Genomic DNA, 11057 nt, shown 5'->3' with positions numbered 1-11057 from the left:
AAAAAAAAAATCCATTTATATCCATTTTTTCTCTCTAGCTAATTAATGCAATCAGGTGATGAATTAACTGATTTACCCCGTTTGATTACCCCGTTAACTTTCGCTTTATATTTCTTCTAACATGAATTCTGCTTCCATTACTGTCTGTTTTAAATTTTCTTTGAGGTCTTCTTAGCTGGGAGTGTAATGAGGGTTAGTATTGGAGCTGTCACCTAGTTCACCATTTCATTAATTTTCCAATACGTCATCTTTACCTTTTTTGAATAAAAGTTTATGGTTCTCTTTTAAATTGAAAAAAACAAACACCGAACTGGTTTCAACTTGAGTTGTCCACTTGAACAATGAGTCGCCAGATTAAAATTTAGCATCATTCCTCATAATTCAGTAAAGAATATACAAATAATGAGTTTATATAACAATTTCAAGATTGTCCTTAAATCTAAGTACGGACATATATTTACGTAAGTCTGCAACTTTTCGTCTTATTGCCTTACTACTTCTAAAAAAAACACAGATTATTGTACTTGCTTGTAAGACATTGTGTTCTCGCATGAACCGTAAACACGAAGACCTTTCTGCCTAATTATCCGAACATCTTACCCTATTTTTCATCTTTTCATCAACTCTAAGTACTAAATATAATTCATATACTTCATTCTAAATTATGCATTTTATCTTTCACTACTTCTACTGTATTTCAGTTCCTTATCTTTCATTACTACTACTGTATTTCAGTTCCTTATCTTTCATTACTACTACTGTATTTCAGTTGCTTATCTTTCATTACTTCTACTGTATTTCAGTTCCTTACCTTTCATTACTTCTACAGTATTTCAGTTGCTCATCTTTCATTACTTCTACTGAATTTCAGTTGCTTATCTTTCATTACTTCTACTGTATTTCAGTTGCTTGTCTTACATTCAACACTAACAATAAATATTACCTTTAATATTACAAAATTGAGTTTTGGTCCTCCGTATTTAATGAAAAGTTTATTTCTACCGCGCTTATTTTCTTATTTCACCTTTGGACGTCATCCCACAATAACTTTTTCCTGGTTAAAATAAACCTTGAGGTATTTAAAAAAAAGTGGTTGATAATTTCGAGTCGATGGCTTTTGACTTTCAATGTTACACTGACTGAATGTGGGGTCAAACTGAAGCCATATCACTTATTTTAATGTCAATTGACTTTTTCTATAATGTTGAATATTTAAACCTCCTTTTGAAGTTCATTGATGAATGAAAGTTGTTACTTTTTTTTGTGCTTAAGGTTAGTACATGCTCTTCCTTTCAATTAGTACGCTTTATCCCCAACAAATCATATTTCTTTGATACTACTTTAAAACATTTATTTAATTATTATGCGCTGTATAAAAATGTTAAACAACTTGTAATTTTCATTAATTTATTACTTATTATCATATAATTATCATACTTCTGTATCTATAAATTTCCTAGATAATGACGATATGAAAAATGAATCCATTCCACCCCCACTCCCATAATAATGGGGTGAATACTACAAAAAGTATGATAATTATTTAGTAATAATTAGTGGGTAATTTAATTGACAAAGTTCGTAAATCACACTTTTTATCATCAGCCATTATTCGTCCATTTAAAAACTAGTTCATCAAAATATCCGGTATGTTACATGGTTGAGCAGTTTATCAGTCTAACTAACTAAGCCAAGTTCGTTGCCAAATAGGATGGTGGAACGATAATTTTATGTCTTGTGAGATCATAAAAATAAATGTATGTGAAGATCATATCCAGGAATTTATGAAGTCGGCTTTTTAATAGAGAATTTTTACTGCGGAAGAGTTGGCGGCTTTAGGTTCTGTGAAATATGTGAAGCCGTTCTTCAATTTATACCTTTCAAGGAATTCGGGTCGAGGAATAAATGAATAAAAATATGGTTACAGTTTTCTTAATCTTATCTTGTAGACATAGAAGATAGTTGCAATGCGACGGCTTATCCGATTTGATCCAAATTTTTAACAATGTTAGGGATTAGTGTATACTAGCTTATGTTTTTATTTAAACTAATTCCTGTTAACCTCCTCCGCTTCAATTTATTTCATATGCTATTTAGGAGTACTAAATTTTTTTACACGACCAAGCTCGCGTAGCCTATATTCTTATACAGTATGTCCGGCCGTTGTCACTCCCAGGTTAGTTCTTCTTGATGTAGCTCAGGACTCACCTGCATAGATCCGTAAGGTAGTAAATGTAGTCTTATATAATATAGTCTTATATAATGTAGTCTTATATACTACTATTATAACTTTTTTTTGTAACTTCTTTCATTCCTAGGAAACCAGTCTTGAGTGAATGGAAGTATTACCTCGGCCAATTTTATTATTTCTCTGACCATCTATCTGGCCATTATCGTTAAGGAGGGCTCCGAGGTACTTAAAATAACTAATGTCCTCCAACACTGCTTTTGCGATTATTCTACTTCCTCTTTCTTCCCTTTTTTCTATTCTCATTATTTGTACCTTGCTTGTGTTGACATCCATATTTAATAGCTGTAATTCTTCTGGATTTCGCTTACACAAACATTTCAATGTAATTTTCTGAGTACAACTACATTTATAAAACGTCTTTCTCCGTAGATTTTATTTTCAAATGGTTAATAATTAACCTTGAAATATAAATAATTGGAATTGCTAGACTTTGAACTGGGTAAGATACTAACATTGAGCATATGCACTTGCCATACAACTATTTTTTAATTTGTCTTTTATTACTTCTAATCTACTACATTATACAATGTATTAGAACCTAGTGTTCTGGGTAAGCATATTATTATTATCTTTCTTTTTGTTCAAGAAAAGACAATCCAACCAAACTTATTTTATGAAAAGATTTTTATTTGGTGAACGTATTGAGCCACGTTGAGAAATAGTTGTCCAAAAGGAAGCCTGGCGCTAGCATATATCGATTCCCAGTTCCAGCGTTCTTACTTTATGATCAGGAATAAAATATTACGAGCTGTTTCTGTTATTCATGGGCACTATCTTCATCTGCAAGGGTAACCTTCATTGGGGAAAAATCTAACAGTTGAGCGGGATCCGGAACAAATGACCTCCTTGTATAACTACTGTTCAAGAAACTGTTTCTAGTTCTGAACCCCTGCCCCTCCATGGGTATAGGTATATTATAGCGGTAAATATTTTCATGTTTTATGCCACCTCCAGACTCAAAATAGCCCCTTGAATGGATAGCTCATATGTAAAATTAAATATAACAGGTAACCTTAAAATACCAAAAGTAGTAAAAGGTAAGACTCAACACGAATTACTTTCTCTTTTTCACAGTAATGCACTTACTAATTCACATTTTATTTCTGTTTTAGAGGGTTCTGTTAAAAAAACAAAACAAAAGGTTTTATGTCTGGATTGCCATTAGTTCAATTTTTTTTTAATGTATGTTGCTTAGTTTTCAAATCAATCTGCAAGCTAGATGTATTGAATATGTATAGTTTTTACGAATTTTAGTTTTTCCATCCAAAAAATGTAGGCTTCGGTTCATGAGTAAATTTTCCAAGCAACTTTTTAATATTTTTTTTTTTTTATTTTAATTCTTTGTAGCCTCAAGATGATTGATCATTTATTAAGGACCCCGCTGGGATCCACTCTACTCAATAGCTAAGTGCCTCTTAGCCCCTTGTATAAATAATTCTCAAGAAGCAGGTTTCAAGTTCTTGACACTCCAGCTACCTTGTAATGCAACAGGCAGGAAGGGTATTCTGAGTTCTCAAACTTTAGGGTATAGTAATATTCAGTAAACTTCTGTGTGTCTGATAAATACATGGGATTGAGTTGACATGAACGAAATAATATAATGAAAAAAAAATACGTTTAAGTATTATTTCTGCAATACTTTTTATTCATTGTAAAATGTTTGTTCACTCTGATTTATATGTAAAGTTAGAACACACACACAAATATATAAAAACGCTGAATAATAGGGGTTTATAATTGAAATTAATTATTTTATTTTGTCAGTAAATGACCGACAATAAAATATCTGGAGTTATTTTTTATTTTACATTTCTTGAAAAGTAAAACCTCAAAATCGAACTGACTTGTTATTTAAATTTTTTTTTATATAATGTTCTGAGAATTTTTCTTCTATCTCTTTTACACAAAACTAGTATTACTTATACCTCTGTAACCTAAACAAAACATGGTAACGCGCAATACTTACAACCATAACAGATCAATTTATTTATTAATTGGAACCGATTATTAATCATATGTTGGTCGCAACAGTAGTAAACACACTAACTTCAAAAGGTATTAAAACCAAAAGAAACACGGATAATCGATATTATTCGGTCATTTTTTTTCCGGATTTACATCTTTTATGTAGGTATATTTTCACTAATTCGATAATTACAAAAATGTACCTAAACTTACTAAAAAAAGGACTTTAAAAAATTATTCTAAGGCATCATGTTAGAGAAATACCTAAAATTTCATTCAACCACGTCCAACCGCAGGAGCTGTTAATATTTGTGAAAATTTCAATATTTCCTTGTAGGAAAATTCTCTGGTAAAGCCTAGAAGGTTATGAATATAATCTTTCGACTTGTTCAAGAGTTCATCCTTAGAATATTAACAGGATATAAACAAAATAAAATATGTTTCATACAATTTTTATCAAATGTAATTTATAAATTTCAGACCTACGGCTCCGGTACAGATTACTGTACGCAATGTTCAGCCTTTGCTCACTTAAACTCTTAGCATTACTGAAAGTTTTTGAGAAATACTAGTCTTTCTCAGTTTCTAGAAGATTTCAAGAAGAAGTAGAAGAAAATATTTCATCCTTTGACGTAAATGGTCCCATCATTTAAGAAGGATATGATGGAAATCGACAATTATTTTCAATTATAAAAGCATTGTACATACGGACGAATTTAACGCAAAGAAAAAAAAAAAGAAAAATACTTTTGGAAGCGAGAAAAAATTACTACAGGAAGGCAATGTTGGAGTTTTGGCAATGGTCAGCTTCTCCACTCAAATCAAGAGTGTATGCGGCCCTCAAAACCAGCGATGCAGCCAGGAGACAAGCGCTGGGATTTCTTGGAGCCCTGTCTTGTCTTCCACACGAGGGTGGTAAGGCTTGGCTACATAAGTGAATGCATTTTTATTTTATTGTTACTTAAATTTAATTGTCTTTGTCTTTTACATAAATTATTTTATTTTTATTATGTGATTAATTTTATTTTATTATACTTTCGATATAGATTCTTGTTTTTATTTATGCAAATCAAGATAGTATTATTTTTTATTTATATATTTCTTTATTACATTTATTTTCAATTAATTTTTTCTCTTTTAATTCAGTGCGTACTATTTTTATCACTTCTTTTTTTTAAATATTTATTTATTGCTATTTACAACTGTACATTATAATACATTTAGTAAATCTGATCTAAGTTAAATTGGAGAGTTACAGCCGTGTAGAGAAACTTTTGGTAGCATTTTTTACTACTTTCATATTCTTTTTTTCTTCTTCGTGAACAGGGCGGAATTAGTGTCACTGATACAAAGCTAATAAAAAATATTAATATATTCAGGAATCAAAAATGAAGATTTAGATGGCACATTAGCTGATAATAAACCGAACTAATCGATAATAATAATCTACTGAAGAAAGTAAAATATAACGAAATATTTAAACAAAACTATGAGTACACTCTTGTGAATCAAAACTATGAATAATTAAAAGAAATAAAACCTTCTCTTTGGCGTGAAATGGCCTATATTAAAACTTACAAAAAAGGCCCGAACCTGTTTCCTATTGTCAACATACAATGTAATGGCAGTTCCTGTGGATTTGACGAATAATGGAGAAAAGATTTATTTTCTGAATAACTGATGTTTTAGAGATTACAGAAAACGGAAATAGATTCTATTTCCTGAGCACGCTAGCCCTGGTATCAATTCCCGACCGACTCCAGATCAGTGAAAAACGTTCAATACAAAGCACAAATGTGGCTACATGTAGTGGCTCTAACGTGTAAAATATCTTACAACCTTGGTCCAAACAGCATTGTAACGAAAAAATGTATATCTGACTATATTTTATTTAAATACCTAATGTTTTACAGCCAAAGAAGACCGAAATCCGTATGCTTTAATGACTGGAATCTTCGGAAAATTGTACTCGTTTTTCCGGATCATGTGGGATTCTTTTGTGAATCAATTTAGGTTAAATAGGTATCAAATTTTAACATATAACATATAACATCATATTTTATGATATAAAACCGGATAAAAATAAGGAAGGTAATACATAAAATTATTAATTGAAGTTTTATAACTCTTCCCTCTCTAAATAAAAAAACAATACAATCTAATATGTAACAAGCATTACAGCACTTAATCATTACTTTCAACACTGCTTTTCTAAGGTACTAAAGTGAAAGTTTGGAAAACAAAATGTCAAATATCTTTTGAAAACCTTTTATTTAAAATGTTTTGTTATATTTCAACTCTGTAATTGGTCACTATGAAATCTGTCTGTAATTGAGACAATGACTGCCTTGGATTTTGTTTTCAAGCACTGCCAATGTATATTAGTTTTTCTGAAAAATATTTAAAATCGACCAGACGGTATTGCTGAAAAAAAAAATGTAGTGCTTTCAATTTCAATTAATATAATTAGTAGTTGTAAAATAATAGTTTGTTGGCTGAGCTAATAACATTGGCTCAGGTGTTTATGGAATTCTCATATTAAATAATTCAAAATTTTAAAATTGATCTATCCATATAAAATGTAACAAGTTTATTGCTTCATGTATTGATAGTGATACAGATCTGAAGTGTTGTTTTTTTCGTTTGTCATAAGACTGAGAAATCTACATTTTGTGTATTTATTCCATATATAGTTTGTATATGTATATGTATCGCAAGTGAAAGTAAAAATGAGAGTTAACTGATCAAATTTGATTACATGAAAAAAAAAATTCATTGACCCGAAAGAAACAGTAATTATGAAAGAATAAAGTGATATTCTCAAAAGACGCTTTTCTAACGTCAACTTAATTCAGATTCATATTTTTAATCCTCTTACTCAGATGAAGGAACTGTAGAGGTGCATTAAACATAAAACACAAAAACGTCAAAAACCATGACTAAAGGTTTAATGAAACTCAATCACAGTTTAATATTATTGTTCTGCGTAGAAAACAAACCTACATAAGGACTTCCAGGTAATTTGATCAAAAAGTAGCTGTTGAATGTACCCACATATAATGGAAAAAAATATATGTGTGTGTATAAATACCTCCCACATATAGGTTACAAGAGGGATATAAAATGTACCTTCAACCATTGTAAAATAATCATTGATACCAAGAAAACTAAATACGTCAAACAACGTTAAAAATTAAAAAAAAAAAAGTGTAAAGTTGTCACTATAATGATCCGTGAGTGCAAACGTTGGGCACTTTTATCCTGGTTTGCTTATTATTAAAGTAACTATTATAATTTCTTTAAAAAACCTTCATTCTAAAAAAATTATATAAGGAAATAATTACTCTTAGATTATTACCAAAAGGTTTGATTTTTGGATATATATTCCAATCTATATAGAGTAATTTCCAACAAGTCAATTTACCTTGGAAACTCCATCCTTTTGTAATAGATTTCACAGTACAAACAATTTCAATAACCCCATTTAAGCATCTCAGACTGAATCATAATTGCCTACCCCATTTACTCAACTCTCTGTCATGCTATAATCGTTAGAGGTTTCGTTGTCAAAGGCTTTTTCAAAGTCAATGACCCGCAAACTACGAGGGGTGCTTGTATAGGCGCCTACCACAATCATCTGCTTGGGGGAAGAAAATCGGAGGCTTTGCCCGCTTCCTTCAATTTGTGAATTTCCTCAGTCATATAACAAAATAAAAAGCCTGTTAAAAAGAAAAGTTCTGAGTGTTAGTTGGACATATAACACTAAACATTGAAGTATAAGTCTCCAATGTGAGTCTTGGCCAAAATAAAAAAAACAAAAAAAAACACTAAACATTTAATTCTTAATGCAAGATCCTTTTCCATCCTTACCACCAATATTACTATAGGGTTACATAATTGTTTATTTTTAATTTGTTTGTATTGGAGTTTATTTAATAATTAATTAAATGGTATTTAACCTTAATATAGAACATCCAAATGTTATTGATCTAAAAATATGTACAACATCTTATCCTCAACAATACACTTTGTAATGGATAATACGTTCGTTAAACATTTAATGTCCAATTTTTATCAAAGTCAGGGCTAAGATTGACTATAAAATCTTAGGTATGTTACAAGTCATCAAAAGGTTATGAAACCAACTGTCACATTTACATTATAACAACATAAAGCTCACATTGCACGACCAATATTATTGAATGTGGTACATACTGACAGAGATAGCATACGTGTCAGTATTATTCCTACTGTATGCCCTGGTAAGGGTCAATTGGCATCACGATAATTACTACACAATTTAATTTATCTGACAATTTACAATTGTTGTTCTCCTTCAACTTCCAATATTCTACTACAGAAATGATTTTTTTTTTCTCGTTCCTTTGAATCAACAGATCTTTGCTTAAAAGTTTTTTCATAGATGGTTAGATATTTTATACAATGTTCGTTAAGGGAGCTAATATTTTCCCAGACTAGAAATCATCAGTAAACAAATTTATTCAACACTAATATTTCATGTTAATCGAACATTAAAAGATTTACTTGAATTGATTTTTAAAAAAATATATTCTTTTTAGGACGATAATGCTTCTAGCTTAGATAGTTAAGATTAAAAAATAACAATAAATCCTTTGCTAAGGTCCGAAAAAAATCGGAAACTAAACCCGTTTTGTTTGGATAAATTTCATCCCCTCCGCTATACAACTTTTATGTTTTGTAACTTTGATAATGAACTTTAAAAGTTTTTTTTAACCATTAACCTGTCTTTAACTTATCATCAATCAAAAGTAGAGCGTGATAAATGGCCTACTTCTAAAACTTACAAATAAAAATTTTTTTTTTTCTTCACAACCATTCATTACCGCGTATCCAATTTTAAAACAAAACACAAGCCTCGTTTCTCATATAGATTAGAATATATATTACATTAAAACAACATAAAGCTCACATTACACGACCAATATATATATATATATATGTTTTGGCAAGTCACTAAAGCAACCAACTTTTAAAGTTTTTTATAATACAAATAAAAAAAAATTGATTAATATTAATATAGATCAAGTATAGCAATAATAATCATTGTATACTATATATACCATAATTATTATTCTACTATACTATATCACGGTGGTATCGATCACTTTTCCAGATTTAGACAAAGGAAGTATAAAAAAATTCTAAAATTATTACAAAAACTTAAATAATAGTTATTTTAGAATAAAATGAGAAGTTTCTAAACTCTGGCAGAGGATAATACACATGTATCCCAAACTCTCCAATCCCATATCACGGGCCTCGAAGAATGGTGTCGTAACTGAAGGATTAAGATAAATTCAATCAAATCACCTTTATCCTTCGTCGTAAGCCTACTGACTGCCCTACAGTTTCATTTAATAATGCTACTCTTACCCTGTCGAACAGATCCGCTACTTTGGACAACATTTGGACAAACTATTAACCTGGAATCCTCACATGAGACTGAAAAGACAGGAAACTGCACGTCGATTTCGACTATTACAACACTTACTGGACAATCGGTCTAAACTTCCAACATTACAAAAGACTGATCTACATGATTGTAATAAGGCCAATCTGTACATTTGGAGTTCAGCTTTGGGGCTCCACTTAACCTTCGAATTCCTTCAATCCTTACAATCCAAAATCCTTATCACATTATAGCCCCTTTATCACAAATAAAATCTTATATAAAGACCTTAATTTTCCCTATGTAACCGATCCAGCCCGAACCAGATATCACTCCTTCCATTAAAAACTCCCTAACCACTCAAACCCCCAAGTTTCTAACCTTGCATCCTCTTTTATTCCAGAAATCCTCCGAGGCGCTTGAAAGGAAAATTGCCACGAGACCTACTAATGAAAAATATGCTCATAGCTACTAAATTCATTTTAATAATTATGATATATCGTTTTAATAAGAATGACACCTCATATTTGTCAATGTTTAATAAACTGTGCATGAAAACATATAAGCAAAATTTGTATTTTGGGATTTTAACTTTTTTTGTATTCATTTAGAATCCTATTCAATTACATTCAATAAGGTCTTACCATATGACAACGTTGGTGCCAAAATAACACATACAAAATGGTAGATATATGTGAAATATAATTATTACAATTTTGACTATTAGGTCGTTGTAGAGGCTTGGCAATTTTTATAATAACTTCTAAAATGAAAATAAAAATTAAAAATAACTGAAAGGGTTTTGAAGTGAATAATAAAGCTGTAAATTTAAAATTAGTGAATTATAAAAATAGAACAAGGTGATAACAACAAGGATCCAATAATATCTATAACTTATGTAGAGTTAAGAAAAAGTACAGACAGATATGGTCATGTGGTAAATCAAAATCATCTATTGTGGTTGATTTATTTGTTCTTGTATCACTGCAACCCATGAATGGTTTTGGATTCAGTGCTTTGTCAGGAATTCCACTTCTATAACAACGGCTTTGTTAGGAGAAGATTTGATCAAGATTTTAATTGGTTAACCAATTAAGAATGTCCATTTTAAAGTGGCAGAGGGTGTTAGAGGAGAATTCCAAAACTAAACATTTCTGCCACAGCCGGATTCCGCCCCTGAGTACAAGAATTCACTAAGGTTTCCCATTCCTACGAAAGTAAAGGTACATAAAATTCTCCTTATTCCTATTTTATTAATCTTATTTATGGATATAATTATTATGGTAGATTACAAATACATCCATTTATCACAATTTAAAAAACTGCAATGATAGCAATATATTCTCTCTTATCTTAAATTATATGTATTTCAATATCAGATCAAAGCTTCTTATTTGGTTGCTAATATCT

General features: G+C 30.4%; 1 protein-coding gene across 7 annotated transcripts in view; it reads left to right on the top strand.

Moving 5' to 3' along the window:
• Positions 1-11057, top strand: part of dysc (dyschronic) — a 183043-nt gene that overhangs the window by 85860 nt on the left and 86126 nt on the right. The window lies entirely within an intron of this gene.

The sequence above is a fragment of the Halyomorpha halys genome, unplaced genomic scaffold, assembly GCF_000696795.3.
Source record: "Halyomorpha halys isolate HHAL.00 unplaced genomic scaffold, Hhal_1.1 Scaffold144.1, whole genome shotgun sequence".
NCBI classification, from domain to species: Eukaryota; Metazoa; Arthropoda; class Insecta; order Hemiptera; family Pentatomidae; genus Halyomorpha; species Halyomorpha halys.
The sequence above is the reverse complement of the archived record's forward strand: the minus strand, read 5'-3'. Positions and strand labels throughout refer to the sequence as shown.